Here is a 21,472-nt window from a genome sequence, read left to right on the forward strand (position 1 = left end):
GTGCGTGTGTGTGTGTGTGTGTGTGTGTGTGCGTGCGTGCGTGCGTGCGTGCGTGCGTGCGTGCGTGGCGTGCGTGTGTGAGAGAGAAAGAAAGAAAGAAATTGAGCTGCAGTTCTGAGGTACAGTCACTGACTATTCATAGTATGTTAAAGAATTCTAGTGAAGTAACCCATTTGGACCACACTATCTGCCACATTGAAGAACTCCAGGTTAAGTGAATTATCACTTCTACCTCTAATCAGCAATCATAGGATTCATTCATGCTCCTTAGATGCCAGGTCAGGGTTACACACACATGTTCTGTCATGGTCTATGGACCCCCTGAAGCAGCCTTGGCACCCCCTGGTCACCCCAGGTAGACAACTCTAGGTCCACCCCCTGGTCACCCCAGGTATAAAACTCTAGGTCCACCCCTGGTCACCCCAGGTATAAAACTCTAGGTCCACCCCCTGGTCACCCCATGTCTGTCTGTCTGTCTGTCTGTCTGTCTGTCTGTCTGTCTGTCTGTCTGTCTGTCTGTCTGTCTGTCTGTCTGTCTGTCTGTCTGTCTGTCTGTGTCTAACAACAATGATTATGATAGCAATTATTATCTAATAGTATTGCATGTTAATAATACTGTACATTGCCAGTTTAATAAAGTACTGTACATAAGGTTCGCACTCATTTCAAAAGATTGAAGTTAATGGTGCATTTAACAAACAACCATTAAACAAACAACTTACCCACATTAAAAAATACTATAGTATACTATAAATACTATAGTATTCCGATAGTTCAGTGCTTCTGCTCTTTTCTATAATTTGTACAAAACACATGCAGTATATGTTTTATACTTGGCATGTAGGTTTCGCAGTTACGGGTGTCACAAATTTGAATATGGCGGATGGGAATGGGCAGGGTATATGCCAATGAAATACTATACTATATATTATAAGAATTACTGTAGTGTTTCTTTGCGTACTGTGTTGTTTTTGTGGTCTGTAGTATACTGTAGTATTTTTCTATAGTATTCTACATTATACTACACAATTCTATAGTAAGTAATACACATGGTCAAGGGATACTACAGTGTGTAGTATAGTATTCTACGGTGTACTACAGTTTACTACAGAATTCTATATTAAGTGCTACAGTATTCTATAGTAAACTGTAATATTTTTTCATGTGGGTATTTGCCTCTAATCACAAATTAGGTGTTTTAAAAGGTTTGTAAACACTTACGTTTATGGGTGCCACCCATAGAGTTTTAATCTATAAAATCTAAGTGCCTGCAATTGAGCAACAAAACACTATTTCCTAGATCCATTTGCGCTGCTGTTTACTGGCCGTTGGTTAGCCGAGGTTTCAGTAGTTTCTTATGCATCTCAATAAAAGACTGTGGACTGTGTTGTCTCATCTAGAGCGTTGTTAAGACATTCTTAAAGAGTGATTTAGAAAAGGCCTTCCCGCTCTTGGGTTTTCATTTTACAGCTTCTTTCCATCTTATTGTTTTTTTTCGTTTTTTTTTTACACATCTTACGTCTTTGAGTAGTTATTGTTTTTATAATGTCGTGTGAAGAAATGTGATCAACATTTTCATTTCCCAGTCTTTCATCTGAGCATAATGTTCGTGTAAACGGTTTGGTGGTAGCGGTTCTCTCTCTCTTTCTGAAAGTCTTTGATTGAACTGATCTGAGTCCAGATTTACAAAAAAAAAAAAAAATACCATTCACTCTAAGTGTCTCTGTGGCTTTGGAGTGTACCAGCTTGGTTTGGACATATTGGAACGAACACTAAATTTTCACTCCAAATGGCACCCTAGTATCTATATAGTGCACAACTTTTGCCTGGGGCCCCATAGGAAATATATCAGATTATAGAATGCCATTTGGGACGCAGACCCTAACCAGCAGATTGACAGAACACTTTGGGAAAGTATGCTACAGACCTTAGCATGAATTAGACATTCTCCAGGAGATTGTTATGACGATTTAGTTGGAGGTTTTTCTCACAGCCGCTGCTTCTGGTTGGAAAGTGCTTTCTGTCCCTGCAGTGAAGTCAGAGCAGAGGTCACGGTATTGTTTTTATTTGTGTGGTAGTGGATGAGAATGCTCATTAACAACATACAAGACCTGGACTCAAATAGTACTTTAAATCATTTCAAAATACTGTATCTGGGCTTGATTGAGCTTGCCTGGTACAATGGAACTAATAGAATGGTTGTAGAAAAGCAAAGCCAGACCATCTGGCACTCCAGGTAGACTAAAGCCAATGCTAAATGTATTTGAAAGATTTCAAATAGTATTTGAACCCAGGTCTGCGACATGCAGGCAACACAGTGATCAGTAAGGAACGCAGAGCTGTGCTGTGTTGTTTAGACTGCCTGATGAGGCGTGACGCTCACCCTGCTCACCCTGTTGAGAGACCGCCAGAGAGACAAAGACAGAACACAAGCCCTATAAATGATCTATTAGTGGTATATAAATGGAAAGTCACCATGACATTCAGACAGGGGAAAGTGTCAGAAACAGAGCTAGACAGACAAATGCGCTCATCGATGTCTGTCAATTTGCATGTGAGCGCCCAGAAATGACTCTCTTTGGAGAGTAATGGTATCAACTACCAGTTCACACCCAAAACAGCAAACATACCCTTGAAACATTTTGTGCTGCAATGTCACTGGATTTGGACTTAATCCCCCGCCACCAGCACAGCCATCAGCACAGCCACCAGCACAGCCATCAGCACAGCCATCAGCACAGCCACCAGCACAGCCATCAGCACAGCCATCAGCACAGCCACCAGCGCAGCCATCAGCATAGCCACCAGCACAGCCATCAGCACAGCCATCAGCACGGCCATCAGCAAAGCCATCAGCACAGCCATCAGCACAGCCATCAGCACAGCCAGCCAGCACACCAGCCATGCAGCACAGCCACCAGCACAAGCCACCAAGCACAGCCACCAGCACAGCCACCAGCACAGCCATCAGCACAGCCATCAGCACAGCCACCAGCACAGCCACCACTGCAAATTCCCACACTGTACACACAAAAAATGAGGGTTCCTTATTCCTCAATGACAGTGAAGGTTCTTATGTGGAACCAAACTGAGCCAAATAACCCTTTGAGCCTATCAATGGTTATTTGAGGTTCAAAAAATGGTTATTTCCTCTCACAGTGATGCCTCATGTGGGAATGTCTCCTTTTAATATTTTGGGGCGTGGCTTGCTCACAGCTTGTCTTTTGCAACCGTGAGTGAGTGTCATTCCAGTTCATGTAATTATTATTTAGCTCTGCTTGAAATGATTTCATTAGCTACTGCACATGCAGCAGCTAGTCTTCATGGTGTCACGATCGTTTGTAGAGACGGACCAAGGCGCAGCGTGATTAAAGTTCCACATAATTTATTAAAGTGAAACTATCAAACAAAAACAAGAAACAAACAACGAACCGTGACTCAAACAACAAACAACTCAAAATACAAAAATCAACATCCCACAAACACAGGTGGGAACAAACACTACTTAAAAATGATCCCCAATTAGAGACAACGATAACCAGCTGCCTCTAATTGGGAATCATACAAATCACCAACATAGAAAATTAAACCTAGAACCCCACATAGAGATAATAAACTAGAACACCCCCCAGTCACACCCTGGCCTACTCCACCATAGAAAATAAAGGCTCTCTATGGTCAGGACGTGACACCTGGGGTCTGTATAAAATGTACAAATACATTAAAAAGTACAGAACAATAATAGCCAAGAAATACATAAGGTATTATATTAAAAAAAACATTTTTAGGAGATATATATTGGAAACTGACCAGGAGACAACAAACATAATATTTTCATACATGTACAGTACCAGTCAAAAGTTCGGACACACCTTGTCACGCCCTGACCGTAGAGAGCTGTTTATGTCTCTATTTTGGTTAGGTCAGGGTGTGATTTGGGTGGGCATTCTATGTTCCTTTTTCTATGATTTGTATTTCTGCGTGTTTGGCTGGGTGTGGTTCTCAATCAGAGGCAGCTGTCTATCGTTGTCTCTGATTGAGAACCATACTTAGGTTGCCTTTTCCCACCTGTATTTGTGGGTAGTTGTCTATGTGGTGTTGCCTGTCAGCACTCATTTTTGTATAGCTTCACAGTTCGTTTGTTAGTTTGTTTAGTGTTCGTTCTTTGAAATAAAGAAGCATGTACACATCCCACACCTACACACTTGGTCTCCTCTCTTTGACGGCCGTGACACACCTACTCATTCAAGGGTTTTTCTTTATTTTTACTATTTTCTACATTGTAGAATAATAGTGAAGACATCAAAACTATGAAATAACACACATGGAATCATGTAGTAACCACAAAAAGTGATAAAGAAATCTAAATATATTTGAGATTTGAGATTGTTAAAAGTAGCCACCCTTTGCCTTGATGACAGCTTTGCAAAATCTTGGCATTCTCGCAACCAGCTTCACCTGGAATGCTTTTCCAACAGTCTTGAAGGAGTTCCCACATATGCTGAGCACGTTTCAAAAGCTATGGAGAAGAAGTAAAAATGAGAAAAGGAGAGGGGGAGTGTCACGACTTCAACCGAGGCAGGCTCTCCTTCCCGTTCGGGTGGCGCTCGGCGGTCGTCGTCACCGGCCTATTAGCTGCCACTGACTCTTTTTCCTCCCCCTCCTTATGTGTTTATTTGTATCACCTGTGTTCAGTTAAGTTGTTAATTAGTGTGGCTTTATTAGTCAGCCAGCCCGTAGGCTTCTTTGTGCGGGATTGTTCGTCTGTAGCTGTGGATTTCGGGAGTGGGTTTTGTATTGTGTACTGGGTTTGTCTCCCGTATTAGTAGACAGGTGTTTATGACACCCAGTAAGTCCGTGTTGGACATTTTGGTTTGCCGGTTGGGAATTAAAAATCACCGTATTGAAGCTCTGCTGTTCCTGCGTCTGATTTCACACCCCCCCGACACCCAGGTCGTTACAGGGAGAGGGGGAATCAAGAAGGGATTTTTTTTTTTTTCCCATTTTCATTAGATTCAGGCGACATACTGTATTGTTGATGTTATGCGAATTTGGCCTTTAATGCTACTTAGTCAGTGAGGAATGGACAGTAAAGATCCACGGTTAAAACTGTCTATGACTTCACCATGATACTGTATTAGTGTTTTAGTAGTTATTCGGGATCATTTATTCCTGTGGTACAGGATTTATATCACAGTAGTTAAGACTCTCCTCTAAGCAGTTACTCAGTACAGGGATGGATTGGGATGAGATCCTCTGAGCGCTCATCTCAAGACAAACCTCTGAACTTTAATAAGACCCAGACCAGGGACAGAGGTCACCAGAGGCAGGATACGAATGGTGTAGGCCAGCAAACTTAGAGAACAGAAGGGTAGGCTACAAACCAGACTAGTAGGAGCTGACCACAGACAGCTAGCTGGAGAACAGGTCAGAAACACAGCAGTTAAAAAGTAAAAGGAGAATAAAATATATTCTGCCGTCATCAACTAAAAGGAGGATCAAATGTATCCTGCCGTCTGCAACTAAAAGCATGACGAAATGTATCCTGCCGTTTTCAACTAAAAGCATGACGAAATGTATCCTGCCGTTTTCAACTAAAAGCAGTATCCTGCCGTTTTCAACTAAAAGCATGACGAAATGTATCCTGCCGTTTTCAACTAAAAGCATGACGAAATGTATCCTGCCGTTTTCAACTAAAAGCATGACGAAATGTATCCTGCCGTTCAACTAAAAGCATGACGAAATGTATCCTGCCGTTTTCAACTAAAAGCATGACGAAATGTATCCTGCCGTTTTCAACTAAAAAGCATGACGAAATGTATCCTGCCGTTTTCAACTAAAAGCATGACGAAATGTATCCTGCCGTTTTTCAACTAAAAGCATGACGAAATGTATCCTGCCGTCTTCAACTAAAAGCATGACGAAATGTATCCTGCCGTTTTCAACTAAAAGCATGACGAAATGTTATCCTGCCGTTTTCAACTAAAAGCATGACGAAATGTATCCTGCCGTCTTCAACTAAAAGCATGACGAAATGTATCCTGCCGTCTTCAACTAAAAGCATGACGAAATGTATCCTGCCGTTTTCAACTAAAAGCATGACGAAATGTATCCTGCCGTTTTCAACTAAAAGCATGACGAAAATGACGAAATGTATCCTGCCGTCTTCAACTAAAAGCATGACGAAATGTATCCTGCCGTTTTCAACTAAAAGCATGACGAAATGTATCCTGCCGTTTTCAACTAAAAGGAGAATAAAATATATCCTGCCGTGTTCAAGTCAGTCAACTCAAAGGAGAATAAAACATATACTGCCGTCTTGAACTTAAAGGAGAATAAATTAAATCCTGCCTTCTTCAACTGAAAGGAGAATAATTTATAATCTGCCATCATGAAAAAAAATGATAATGAAATATATCCTGCTGGCTTAACCTAAAAGGAGAAAAGAATATATCCTGCCGTCTTGAACTAAAAAGTGAATAAAATATATCCTGCCATCTTGAACTAAAAAGTGAATAAAATATATCCTGCCGTCTTGAACTAAAAGGAGAATAAATTATATTCTGCCATGTTCAAATCATTCAACTCAACTAAAAGGAGAATAAAACATATCCTGCCATCTTGAACTAAAAACAAAATAAAACATATCCTGCCGTCTTGAACTGAAAGTAGAAAAAAATATATCCTGTCGTCTTGAACTGAAAGGTGAATAAATTAAATCCTGACATCTTCAACTATAAGGTGGGAAAAATATATCCTGCCATCTTGAACTATAAGGTGGGAAAAATATATCCTGCCATCTTGAACTATAAGGTGGGAAAAATATATCCTGCCATCTTGAACTAAAAGGATAATAAAATATATCCTGTTGTCTTCAAGTAACAGGAGAAAAAAATATATCCTGCTGTCTTGAACTGAAAGGAGGATAGTTGAAGATGGCATTTAGTTGAAGATGGCAGAATATATTTTATTCTCCTTTCAGTTCAAGATGTCAGAATATATTTTATTATCCTTTTAGTTCAAGATTGCGTGATATTTCTTTTGTCCTTTAAATTGAATACGGAGGGACATATTTTATTCTCCAATTAGTTGAAGTCGGCAGGATATAATTTATTCTCCTTTTAGTTCATGACAGCAGGATATATTTTATTATCCTTTTAGTTCAAGATTGTGTGATATTTCTTTTCTCCTTTAAATTGAATACGGAGGGACATATTTTATTCTCCAATTAGTTGAAGTCGGCAGGATATAATTTATTCTCCTTTTAGTTCATGACAGCAGAATATATTTTATCCTCCTTTCAGTTCAAGACTGCAGGATATATTTTTTTCTCCTGTTATTTGAACACGGCAGGATATATTTTTTTCTCCTTTTAGTTGAATACTGCAGGATATATTTTTTTCTCCTGTTATTTGAATAAGGCAGGATATATTTGATTATTCTTTTAGTTGAAGATGGAGGGATATATTTTATTCTCCTTTAAGTTGAAGACGGCAGGATATAATGATTCTCCTTTCAGTCAAGACGCAGGATACATTTTATTCACCTTTCAGTTCAAAGACGGCCTTTCCTTCCAGTTCTCTGCTGCTAATGACTGAACGAACTGCAAATCACTCGCAGCTGGAGACTCACATCTCCCTCACTAGCTATAGGCACCAGCTATCAGAGCAGTTTACAGATCAGTGCACATGTACATAGCCCATCTGTAAACAGCCCATCTATCTACCTCATCCCCAAACTGTATTTATTTATTTATCTTGCTCCTTTGCACCCCTAGTATCTCTACTTGCACATTCAACTTCTGCAGCATCTACCATTCCAGTGTTTAATTGCTATATTGTAATTACTTCGCCACCATGGCCTATTATTGCCTACCTCCTTATCCTACCTCATTTGCACTCACTGTATATAGACTTTTTGTTTTCTTGTTCTACTGTATTATTGACTGTATGTTTTGTTTTATTCCATATGTAACTCTGTGTTGTTGTATGTGTCGAATTGCTATGCTTTATCTTGGCCAGGTCGCAGTTTGCAAATGAGAACTTGTTCTCAACTAGCCTACCTGGCTAAATAAAGGTCAAATAAAAAATAAAATGTATTCACCTTTTTAGTTCAAGACGACAGGATATATTTTTATTCTCCAATTAGTTGAAATCGGCAGGATATATTTGACTTCTCCTTCAACTAAAATATATTGATGCTGTATTCAACGAAAAGGAGAATAAATATATCCTGCCGTCTTCGACTAAAAGGAGAACAAAAATATATCCTGACGCCTTCAACTAATTTGAGAATATAACCTGCTCTTCAACTAAAAGCAGGATTAATAAACAATGCCCGTCCTGAACTAAAAGGAGAATAAAATATATTCTGCCGTGTTCAAATCATTCAACTCGACTAAAAAAGAATAAATATATCCTGCCGTCTTGAAAAAAAAAATATATATATATCCTGCCCGGCTTGAGCAGAAGTAGAAAAAAATATATCCTGCCATTTTTGAACTAAAAGGAGGATAAAATATATCCTGCCATTTTTGAACTAAAGGAGGATAAAATATTCCTCCATCTTGAACTAAAAGGAGGCTAAAGTATATCCTGCGCCTTCAAATAAAGGGAGAAAAAAAATATCTCTGCCGTCTTGAACTAAAAGGAGAAAAAGTAATCCTGCCGACAACAACTAATTGGAGAATTAAATATATTCTGCCTTTTCAACTAAAGGAGAATTAAATATATCTGCTGTTTTCACTAAAGGAGAATTAAATAATCCTGCTTTTTAACTAAAAGGAGAATTAAATATATCCTGCTGTTTTCACTAAAAGGAGAATTAAATATATCCTGCTGTTTTCAACTAAAAGGAAATTAAAATATTATCCTGCTGTTTTCAACTAAAAGAGAATTAAATATCCTGCGTTTTCAACTAAAAGGAGAATTAAATATATCCTGCTGTTTTCAACTAAAAGGAGAATTAAATATATCCTTGCCGTTTTCAACTAAAAGGATAATAAATATATCCTCCGTTTTCAACTAAAAGGAGAATTAAATATATCCTGCTGTTTCAACTAAAAGAGAATAAATATATCTGCCGTTTTCAACTAAAAGGAGAATTAAATATATCCTGCTGTTTTCAACTAAAAGGAGATTAAATATATCCTGCCGTTTTCAACTAAAAGGAGATTAAATATATCCTGCTGTTTTCAACGCTAAAAGGAGAATTAAATATTACTCTGCTGTTCAACTAAAAGGAGAATTAAATATATCCGCGTTTTCAACTAAAAGGAGAATTAATATATTCCTGCCGTTTTCAACTAAAAGGAGAATTAAATATATCCTGCTGTTTTCAACTAAAAGGAGAATTAAATATATCCTGCGTTTCAACTAAAAGAGAAATAAATATATCCTGCCGTTTTCAACTAAAAGGAGAATTAAATATATCCTGCACTGTTTTTCAACTAAAAGGAGAATTAAATATATCCTGGCTGTTTTCAACTAAAAGGAGAATTAAATATAATCCTGCTGTTTTCAACTAAAGGAGAATTAAATATATCCTGCTGTTTTCACTAAAAGGAAATTAAATATATCCCTGCTGTTTTCAACTAAAAGGAGAATTAAATATATCCTGCTGTTTTCAACTAAAAGGAGAATTAAATATATCTGCCCGTTTTCAACTAAAAGGAGAATTAAATATATCCTGCTGTTTTCAACTAAAAGGAGAATTAAATATATCCTGCGTTTTTCAACTAAAAGGAGAAATAAATATATCCTGCGTTTTCAAACTAAAAGGAGAATTAAATATATCCTGCCGTTTTCAACATCAAAGGAGAATTAAATATATCCTGCTGTTTTCACTAAAAGGAGAATTAAATATATCCTGCGTTTTCAACTAAAAGGAGAATTAAATATATCCTGCTGTTTTCAACTAAAAGGAGATTTAAATATATCCTGCCGTTTTCAACTAAAAGGAGAATTAAATATATCCTGCTGTTTTCAACTAAAGGAGAAATTAATATATACTGCTGTGTTCAACTAAAAGGAGACATTAATAGTATCTTCCGTTTTCAACTAAAGGAGAATTAAATATATCCTGCCGTTTTCAACTAAAAGAATTAAATATATCCTGCTGTTTTCAACTAAAAGAGAATTAAATATATCCTGCGTTTTCAACTAAAAGGAGAATTAAATATATTCCTGCCGTTTTCAACTAAAAGGAGAATTAAATATATCCTGCCGTTTTCAACTAAAAGGAGAATTAAATATATCCTGCCGTTTTCAACTAAAAGTAGAATTAATATATCCTGCGTTTTCAACTAAAAGGAGAATTAAATATATCCTGCTGTTTTCAACTAAAAGGAGAATTAAATATATCCTGCTGTTTTCAACTAAAAGGAGAATTAAATATATCCTGCTGTTTTCAACTAAAGGAGAATTAAATATATCCTGCTGTTTTCAACCTAAAAGCGAGAATTAATATATCCTGCTGTTTTCAACTAAAGGAGAATTAAATATATCCTGCCGTTTTCAACTAAAAGGAGAATTAAATATATCCTGCCTTTTCAACTAAAAGAGAATATAATATATCCTGCTGTTTTTCAACTAAAGGAGATTTAAATATATCCTGCCGTTTTCAACTAAAAGGAGAATTAATATATCCTGCTGTTTTTCAACTAAAGGAGAATTAAATATATATCTGCTGTGTTCAACTAAAAGGAGAATTAAATATATCCTGCGTTTTCAACTAAAAGGAGAATTAAATATATCCTGCCGGTTTTCAACTAAAAGGAGAAGAAATTAAATATATCTGCTGTTTTCAACTAAAAGGAGAATAAATATATCCTGCCGTTTTCAACTAAAAGGAGAATAAATATATCCTGCCGTTTTCACTAAAAGGAGAAATTAAATATATCCTGCTGTTTTCAACTAAAAGGAGAATTAAATATATCTGCTGTTTCAACTAAAAGGAGATTAAATATATCCTGCTGTTTTCAACTAAAAGGAGAATTAAATATATCCTGCTGTTTTCAACTAAAAGGAGAATTTAAATATATCCTGCTGTTTTCAACTAAAAGGAGAATTAAATATATCTGCTGTTTTCAACAAAAGGAGAATTAAATATCCTGCCGTTTTCAACTAAAAGGAGAATTAAATATCCTGCTGTTTTCAACTAAAAGAGAATTAAATATATCCTGCCGTTTTCAACTAAAAGAGAAATAATATATCCTGCCGTTTTCAACTAAAAGGAGAATTAAATATATCCTGCCGTTTTCAACTAAAAGGAGAATTAAATATATCCTGCTGTTTTCAACTAAAAGGAGAATTAAATATATCCTGCCGTTTTCAACTAAAAGGAGAATTAAATATATCCTGCTGTTTTCAACAAAAGGAGATTTAAATATATCCTGCCGTTTTCAACTAAAAGGAGAATTAAATATATCCTGCTGTTTTCAACTAAAAGGAGAATTAAATATATACTGCTGTGTTCAACAAAAGGAGAATTAAATATTCCTGCCGTTTCAACTAAAAGGAGAATTAAATATATCCTGCCGTTTTCAACTAAAAGGAGAATTAAATATATCTGCTGTTTCAACTAAAAGGAGAATTAAATATATCCTGCGTTTTCACTAAAAGGAGAATTAATATATTCCTGCCGTTTTCAACTAAAGGAGAATTAAATATATCCTGCCGTTTTTCAACTAAAGGAGAATTAAATATATCCTGCTTTCCAGATCTTTACAACTAAAGGAGAATTAAATATATCCTGCTGTTTTCAAACTAAAAGGAGAATTAAAATATATCCTGCTGCTGTATTTTCAACTAAAAGGAGAATTAAATATATCCTGCTGTTTTTCAACTAAAAGGAGAATTAAATATATCCTGCTGTTTTCAACTAAAAGGAGAATTAAATATATCCTGCTGTTTCAACTAAAAGGAGAATTAAATATATCCTGCCGTTTTCAACTAAAGGAGATTCTAATATACAATAAATATATCCTGCTGTTTTCAACTAAAAGGAGAATTAAATATATCCTGCCGTTTTCAACTAAAAGGAGAATAAATATAATCCTGCGTTTTCAAACTAAAAGGAGAATTAATATATCTGCCGTTTTCAACTAAAAGAGAGAATAAATATATACTGCGCGTTTTCAACTAAAGGAGAATTAATTATATCCTGCTGTTTTCATAAAGGAGAATTAATATATTCCTGCTGTTTTTCAACTAAAAGGAAATTAAATATATCCTGCCGTTTTCAACTAAAAGGAGAATTAAATATATCCTGCTGTTTTTAACTAAAAGGAGAATTAAATATATCCTGCTGTTTTCAACTAAAAGGAGAATTAAAATATCCTGCTGTTTTCAACTAAAAGGAGATTTAAATATATCCTGCCGTTTTCAACTAAAAGGAGAATAAAATATATCCTGCTGTTTTCAACTAAAAGGAGAATTAAATATATCCTGCTGTTTTCAACTAAAAGGAGAATTAATATATCCTGCTGTTTTCAACTAAAGGAGAATTAAATATATCCTGCCGTTTTCAACTAAAAGGATAATTAAATATATCCTGCTGTGTTCAACTAACAAGGAGAATTAAATATATCCTGCCGTTTTCAACTAAAAGGAGAATTAAATATATCCTGCCGTTTCAACTAAAAGGAGAATTAAATATATCCTGCTGTTTTCAACTAAAGGAGAATAAATAATATTCCTGCTGTTTTCACTAAAAGGAGAATTAAATATATCCTGCCGTTTTCAACTAAAAGGAGAATTAAATATATCCTGCTGTTTTCAAAACTAAAAGGAGAATTAAATATACTGGTCCTAAAGATTTCGACCGTTTCAAAACTAGAGATCAATTACGCGTCACTAAAGAGAATTTAAATATATCCTGCCGTTTTTCAACTAAAAGGAGAATAAATATATCCTGCGTTTTCAACCTAAAAGGAGAATTAAATATATCCTGCCGTTTCAACTAAAGAGGAGAATAAATATATCCTGCCGTTTCCACTAAAAGGAGAATTTAATATATCCTGCCGTTTTCACTAAAAGGAGAATTAAATATAATCTCTGTTTTCAACTAATAAGGAGAATTAAATATTTATCCTGCCGGTTTTCAACTTAAAAGCGAGAATTAAATATCCTGCTGTTTTTCAACTAAAGGAGAATTAATATATCCTGCTGTTTTCAACTAAAAGGCAGATTAAAATATATCTCTGCCGTTCTCAAACTAAAAAAGGAGGAAATTAAATATATCCTGGTTTTCAACTAAAAGGAGAATTAAATATAGCCTGCCGTGGTTTCAAACTATAAAGGAGAATTAAATATATCTGCCGTTTCAACTAAAATGAGAATTAAAATACGGTTCACAAGAGATGTTTTCGCCGTTTTAACTAAAAGGAGAATTAAATATATCCTGCTGTTTCAACTAAAAAGGCAGAATTAAATATATTCTGCGTTTTCAACCTAAAAGGAGAACTTAAATAATCTTGCGTTTTCAATAAAAGGAGAATTAAATAATCCTGCTGTTTTCAACTAAAAGGAGAATTAAATATACTCGTTTCCAAAGGGTTATAGCCGCCGTTTTCAACTAAAAGGAGAATTAAATATTGCCTGCGTTTCAACTAAAAGGAGAATTAATATATTCCTGCTGTTTTCAACTAAAAGGAGAATTAATATATCCTGCTGTTTTAACTAAAAGGAGAATTATAAATATATCTGCCTGTTTCAACTAAAAGGGAATTAAATATATTCCTGCGTTTTTCAACTAAGGAGAAAATATCTCCTGCTGTTTCAAACTAAAAGGAGAATTAAATATATCTGCCGTTTTCAACTAAAAGGAGTAATTAATATATCCTGCTGTTTTTCAACTAAAGAGGAGACTTAAAATATCCTGCTGTTGTTCAACTTAAAAGGAGAATTAAATATATCCTATCGTTTTCAACTAAAGGAGAATTAAATATATCTGCCAATTTTCAACTAAAAGGAGAATTAAATATATCCTGCTGTTTTCACTAAAAGGAGAATTAAATATATCCTGCTGTTGTCAACTAAAGGAGAATTAAATATATCCTGCTGTTTTCAACTAAAAGGAAGAATTAAATTATATCCTGCTGTTTTCAACTAAAGGAGAATTAAATATATCCTGCTGTTTTCAACTAAAAGAGTAATTAAATATATCCTGCCGTTTTTCAACTAAAAGCGAGATTAAATATATCCTGCCGTTTTCAACTAAAAGGGAATTAAAATATATCTGCTGTTTTTCAACTAAAAGGAGAATTAAAATAATATCCTGCCGCTTTTCACTAAAGGAGAATTTAAATATATCCGCTGTGTTTCAACTAACAAGGAGAATTAAATATATCCTTGCGTTTTTCAAACTAAAAGGAGAATTAATATATCCTGCCGTTTTCAACTAAAGGAGACTTAAAACTTATCCTGCTGTTTTTCAACTAAAAGGAGAATTAATATAATCCTGCTGTTTTCAACTAAAACGGAGAATTTAAATATATCCTGCTGTTTTTTCAACTAAAAGGAGATTTAAATATATCCTGCCTGTTTTTCAACTAAAAGGAGAATAAAATATATCCTGCTGTTTTCAATAAAGGAGAATAATATATCCTGCTGTTCAACTAAAGGAGGAATTAATAATAATCCTGCTGTTTTCAACTAAAAGGAGAATTAAATAACCGTTATCTAAAAGAGTAAATTACCTGCCTGGGTTCAACTAAAAGGAGAATTAAATATATCTGCGTGTTCAAACTAAAAGGAGAATTAATTATCCTGCCGTTGTTCAACTAGAAAGGAGAATTAAATAATCCTGCGTTTTCAACTAAAGGAGAATTAAATATATCCTGCTGTTTTAACTAAAAGCGAGAATAATAAGTTCCTTGCCGTTTTCAACCTAAAAGGGAGAATTTAAATATATCCTTGCTCGTTTTTCAACTAAAAGGAGAATTAAATATATCCTGCCTTTTCAACTAAAAGGATGAATTAAAATATATCCTGCTGTTTTCAACTAAAAAGGAGATTAAATATATCTGCTGTTTTCAACTAAAAGGAGAATTAATATATATCCTGCGTTTTCACTAAAAGGAGAATTAAATATATCCTGCGTTTTCAACTAAAAGGAGAATTAAATATCCTGGCTGTTTCAACTAAAAAGGAGAATTAAATATATCCTGCCGTTTTCAACTAAAAGGAAATTAAATAAATCCTGCTCGTTTTCAACTAAAAGGAGAATTAAACTATAGCCTGCCGTTTTCAACTAAAAAGGAGAAATTAAATATATCCTGCTTTCAACTAAAAGAGAGTATAAATATTCCTGCTGTTTTTCAACTAAAGGAGAATTTAAATATTAATCCTGCCGTTTTTCAACTAAAAGGAGAAATAAATATATTCCTGCCGTTTTCAACTAAAAGAGAATTAAATATATCCTGCCGTTTTCAACTAAAAGAGAATTAAATATTATCCTGCTGTTTTCAACTAAAAGGAGAATTAAATATATCCTGCCTGTTTTCAACTAAAAGGAGAATAAATATATCCTGCTGTTTTCAACTAAAAGGAGAATTAAATAATTCCTGGCGTTTTCAACTAAAAGGAGAATTCAAATATATCCTGCTGTTTTCAACTAAAAGGAGAATTAATAATCCTGCCGTTTTCAACTAAAAGGAGAATAAATATATCCTGCGTTTTTCAAACTAAAAGGAATTAAATATATCCTGCTGTGTTCAACTAAAGGAGAATTAAATTATCTGCCGTTGTTCAACTAAAAGCAGAATTAAATATATCCTGCCGTTTCAACTAAGGAGATAAGATATCCTTCCTGTTTTCAACTAAAAGAGAAAATTAAATAATATCCTGCCGTTTTCAAACTAAAAGGAGAATTAAATATATCCTGCTGTTTTCAACTAAAAGGAGAATAAATATATCCTGCCGTTTTCAACTAAAAGGAGAATTAAATATATCCTGCTGTTTTCAACTAAAAGGAGAATTAAATATATCCTGCTGTTTTCACTAAAAGGAGAATGAATAATATATCCTGCCGTTTTCACTAAAAGGAGAATTAATATATCCTGCTGTTTTCAACTAAAGAGAATTAATATATCCTGCTGTTTTCAACTAAAAGGAGAATTAAATATATCCTGCCTGTTTCAACTAAAAGGGAATTAAATATATCCTGCCGTTTTCAACTAAAAGGAGGAATAAATATATCCTGCCTGTTTTCAACTAAAAAGGAGAATTAAATATATCCTGCCGTTTTCAACTAAAAGGAGAATTAAATATATTCCTGCTGTTTTCAACTAAAAGGAGAATTAAAATATATCCTGCTGTTTTCAACTAAAGGATAATTAAATATATCCTACCGTTTTCAACTAAAGGAGAATTAAATATATCCTGCCCATTTTCAACTAAAAGGAGAATTAAATATATCCTGCTGTTTTCAACTAAAGGAGAATAAAATATATCCTGCCATATTCAAATAAAAGGAGAAATAAATATATCGCTGTTTTCACTAAAAGGAGATTAAATATATCCTGCTGTTTTCAACTAAAAGGAGAAGAAAAAATATATCCTGCCGTTTTCAACTAAAAGGAAATTAAAAATCCTTGCGTTTTTCACAAAAGGAGAATTAAATATATCCTGCTGTTTTCAACTAAAGGAGATTAAATATATCCTGCTGTTCATGAACTAAAAGGTGAATAAAATATATCCTGCTGTCATGAACTAACAAGGTGAATAAAATATATCCTGCTGTCATGAACTAAAGTGAATAAATATATCCTGCTGTCATGAACTAAAAGGTGATAAAATATATCCTGCTCGTCATGAAACTAAAAGGTGAATAAAATATATCCTAGCTGTCGTGAACTAAAAAAAGTGAATAAAATATTATCCTGCTGTCGATGAACTAAAATGTGAATAAAATATATCCGCTGTCATGAACTTAAAGGTGAATAAAATATATCCTGCTGCATATAAGGTAAATAGGTCGGACTAAAAGGTGAATAAAATATATCCTGCTGTCATAAGCTAAAGTGTGAATAAAATATATCCTGCTTGTCATGAACTAAGTGAAAACGCTGTCAAAGTGAATAATATACCGTTGATAAAAGAAAATTTCCTGCTGTCATGAACTAAAAGTGAATAAAATATATCCTGCTGTCATGAACTAAAAGGTGAATAAAGTATATCCTGCCGTCTTCAACTAGTTTGACAATAAAATATAACCTGCCTTGTTTAAAACATATCCTGCTGTCTTGAACTGAAAGGAGAATAAATTATATCCTGCCTTTTTGAACTTAAAGTAGAATAAAATATATCCTGCCGTCTTCAACTAAAAGCAGGATAAAATATATCCTGCTATGTTCAAGTTAGTCTTGGAAGCCCTGATCTGCAGTGTTGAGTCAATGACTGTGAAGAGGATGAGGACATGTGGTGAAGCCATAGGTGTGAGATGTCTGTCGGGGGAAAAGCAGTAAAGAGATTGTGCTGAAAGGCTATAAGATTTATGGGCCTTGGACCACTGTCTTCTGCACATGGATGTTCAGCTGGAAGGAGAGAGCGGGGGGAGAGAGGGAGAGAGAAAGACGTGGGCCCTGACAGTAAATCGCAGGAATACAAAAATAATGATCTTCCAAATAAGGTCCAGTTGCCAGGCCCATGAATACAAAATGCATCTAGACACCAGACAATAAACATCAGCGCCACAGGTAACTTCCACAATGCTGTGAACGACCTGAGAGACAAGGCAAGAAGGGCCTTCTATGCCATCAAAAGGAACATAAAATCCAACATGCCAATAAGGATCTGGCTAAAAATACTTGAATCAGTTATAGAACCCATTGCCCTTTATGGTTGTGAGGTCTGGGGTCCGCTCACCAACCAAGAATTCACAAAATGGGACAAACACCAAATTGAGACTCTACATGCAGAATTCTGCAAAAATATCCTCTGTGTACAACGTAGAACACCAAATAATGCATGTAGAGCAGAATTAGGCCGATACCCACTAATTATCAAAATGCAGAATAGAGCCGTTAAATTCTACAACCACCTAAAAAGAAGCGATTCCCAAACCTTCCATAACAAAGCCATCACCTACAGAGACATGAGCCTGGAGACGAGTCCCCTAAGCAAGCTGGTCCTGTGGCTCTGTTCTCAAACACAAATAGACAGAGCCCCAGCACAGCAACACAATTAGACACAATTAGATCAAACCAAATCATGAGAAAACAAAAAGATAATTACTTGACACAACACAGCTACCAGTTGGTTACAGAGCTACCCTGTGTTAACAAAGCTACCAGTTGGTTACAGAGCTACCCTGTGGTTACAAAGCTACCAGTTGGGTTAATCAGAGCTACCGGCTGTGGTTTACAGTAAAGCTGACGCTAGGTTGGTTTTACGAGAGGCTACCCCTGTGGTTACAAAGCGTACCAAGTTGGTTACAGGAAGCTACCCCTGTGGTTACAAAGCTAACCGAGTCTTGGGTATACAGAGCTAACACGCCCTGTGTTAACGAAAGGCTACTCAGTTTGGTTACAGAGCTACCATGATGGTTTAACAACAGCAAGTGCCAGGTGGTTACGAGAAGCGTACCTGTGGATTTGCAAAAGCTACCAGTTGGTTACAGAGCTCCTACTCCTGTGGTTAACAAAGCTACAGTTGGTTACAGTAGCGTACCTGTGGTTACAATTATTGAGCCTCGTTTGGTTAGCAGAGCGAGCTAACTCCCTGTGGTTCAAGCTACCAGTTTGGTTAACAAGAGCTAGACTGTGGTTAAGCTGTTGGTTACAGAGACTACCAGCTGGGTTACATCAGATGTAAAGAGCCTCCACTGTGGTTTACAAGACGTCATTGTACAGACGTTGTGGTTAACAGAGCTACCAGTTGGTTACGGCTCGGTGGTTTACAGGAGCTACAGGTTACAGAGTACCTGGTTTACAGACTAACATCTGAGAGTACCCTGATGGTTAGGCTAACATTGGGTTAAGACGCTACCACTGTGGTTTAGTACAGTTGGTAGCAGTACCCTGTGGTTACGAGTCAGTTGTTCGAGTACCATGTTTGAGCAACCGTTGTTACAGAGCTACCTGTTTCACTACAGTGTGAGTACTTGTTACGAGCTACCAGTTGGTTACAGAGCTAACCCTGTGTCTACCTGTGGTTACAGAGCTACCAGTTGGTTAAGCACGAGCTACCCTGTGGTTACAAGAGCTACCAGTTTGGTTACAGAGCTACTCCTGTGGTTACAGAGGCTACAGTTGGTTTACAGAGCAGTCCCTGTGGTTACAGAGCTACCAGTTGGTTTACAGAGCTACCCTGTGGTTCATCATGAGCCTACCCTGTGGTTACAGGCTACTGTTTCAGCTACCATGTTGGTTACAGAGCTACCCTGTGGTTTACAGAGCTATCCAGTTGGTTACAGAGCTACCCTGTGGTTATCAGAGCTATCTCCAGTTGGTTACAGAGCTACCCTGTGGTTACAGAGCTACTCAGTTGGTTTACAGAGCTACCCTGTGGTTACAGAGCTATCAGTTGGTTACAGAGCTAACCCTGTGGTTATAGAGCTACAGTTGGTTACAGAGGCACTGTGGTTACAGAGCTACCCTGTGGTTACAGAGCTACCAGTTTGTACAGAGCTACCCTGTGGTTACAGAGCTACCACTGTGGTTACAAGGCTATCCCAGTTGGTTACAGAGCTACCCTGTGGTTACAGAGCTACCCTGTGTGGTTACAGAGCTACCTGTTGGTTACACGAGCTACCCTGTGGTTACAGAGCTACGCACGTCTGGTTACAGAGCTACCTGTGGGTTACAGAGCTACCTGTGGTTACACGTGAGCTAATCTGTGGTTACAGAGAGCTACCAAGTTGTGTAATCAAAGGCTACCACTCGTAGGTTACAATGAGCCTAGCCAGTTTGGTTACAGACGCTACCGATCTGTGGTTACAGAGCTACCAGTTGGTTACAGGAGTCTAACCCTGTGGGTTACAGAGCTACCAGTTGGTTACAGAGCTATTCCTCTGTGGTCGTGTAGCATGAGCTACCTGTGGGTTACGAGGAAGCTACCCAAGTTGGGTTTACAGAGCTAGTCCCTGTGGTACAGGAGCTACCCTGTGTTACACGAGCATACCCTGTGGTTACAGAGCCTACCGCCTGTGGTCTACAGAGCTAACCCTGGTGGTTTAGCAAGAGCTAACCCTGTGGTTACGCAGAGCTACCGATGTGGTTTACAGAGCTACCCTGTGGTTACAGAGCTACCCTGTGGTTACAGAGCTACCCTGTGGTTACTCCTTGTAAAGGATGTGAAGTGAATCAGTGACAATACAGTGCTGAAGTTACTGGTGTTTTTTCTTTTCAATGGATCTATTTTCACACTCTGCCCTAGAGCCTGACTATTATTGGATGGCTGGATGAAAAGGATTGGGCTGTGTGAGGAGAGGGGAAACCAACAGTGGAATAGTTACAATGTACTGTATGGAAACCATCTGGCATATTACATATTACAATTATAGAATGTTTCAAATACAAGCATTTACAGCACAGTCGCTGTAAATTGTTAATTCTAACTACTAAGATTGTATTCACTTATACTTTAGATATAGTGTACTCCATTATTCACAGGCTCCCTCAGCAAAGGTGGTCAGTCCAGAGGAGTCCACAGATCAGTCTGGGAGATTCCTGAGGCTGCCTCTGGCCCTGGGATGGGGCTCCGTTCTGGGTAGGGGAGACAGAGGGCCTCAGCTCTGGCCTTGTCGGGTTGGAGGCGATGGTTCATGAATCTCCCTTCGACACAGAAACAGAGCTGCCCGGTCCACCTGTGAAAATAAACAGCCTTATTACCTGCCATTTAATGGATCCTCCTGAGGACAGATCAGATCGGCCATGCGACAAAATTCTCCCCAGACGTCTTCACACTGGTTGTGTTCCAAATGGCACCCTCTTCCATATGGGCCCTTGGACTAGGGGTGCCTGGTCAAAAGTCGGGCGCTATAAAGGGACTAGGGGGCCTTGATCAAAACTAGGGCACTATAAAGGGACTAGGGGGCCCTGGTCAAAACTAGGGCACTATATAGGGACTAGGGGGCCCTGGTCAAAACTAGGGCACTATATAGGGACTAGGGGGCCCTGGTCAAAACTATGGCACTATATAGGGACTAGGGGGCCCTGGTCAAAACTAGGGCACTATATAGGTGCCCATTTGGGACGTAGAGACTGACTCTGAGACCACAGAGCCCTTCCATGCTGGATGTGTCTGTCAAGGCACACTGCCACAGTCTGTCAGGGAAATACCCCAGTAAAGTCGTGACTATGACATAGTCATATTTTAACTATACTTTGTCTTCCCCTTCATTTACATTCATTAGACTCTAGAAGACTCTAGAATACTCTAGAAGAGACTCTAGACTCTAAATGACTCTAGAAGAGACTCTAGAAGAGACTCTAGACTTTAGAAGAGACTCTAGACTCTAAATGACTCTA

This window comes from Salvelinus sp. IW2-2015, linkage group LG8, assembly GCF_002910315.2.
Source record: "Salvelinus sp. IW2-2015 linkage group LG8, ASM291031v2, whole genome shotgun sequence".
Classification (NCBI taxonomy): domain Eukaryota; kingdom Metazoa; phylum Chordata; class Actinopteri; order Salmoniformes; family Salmonidae; genus Salvelinus; species Salvelinus sp. IW2-2015.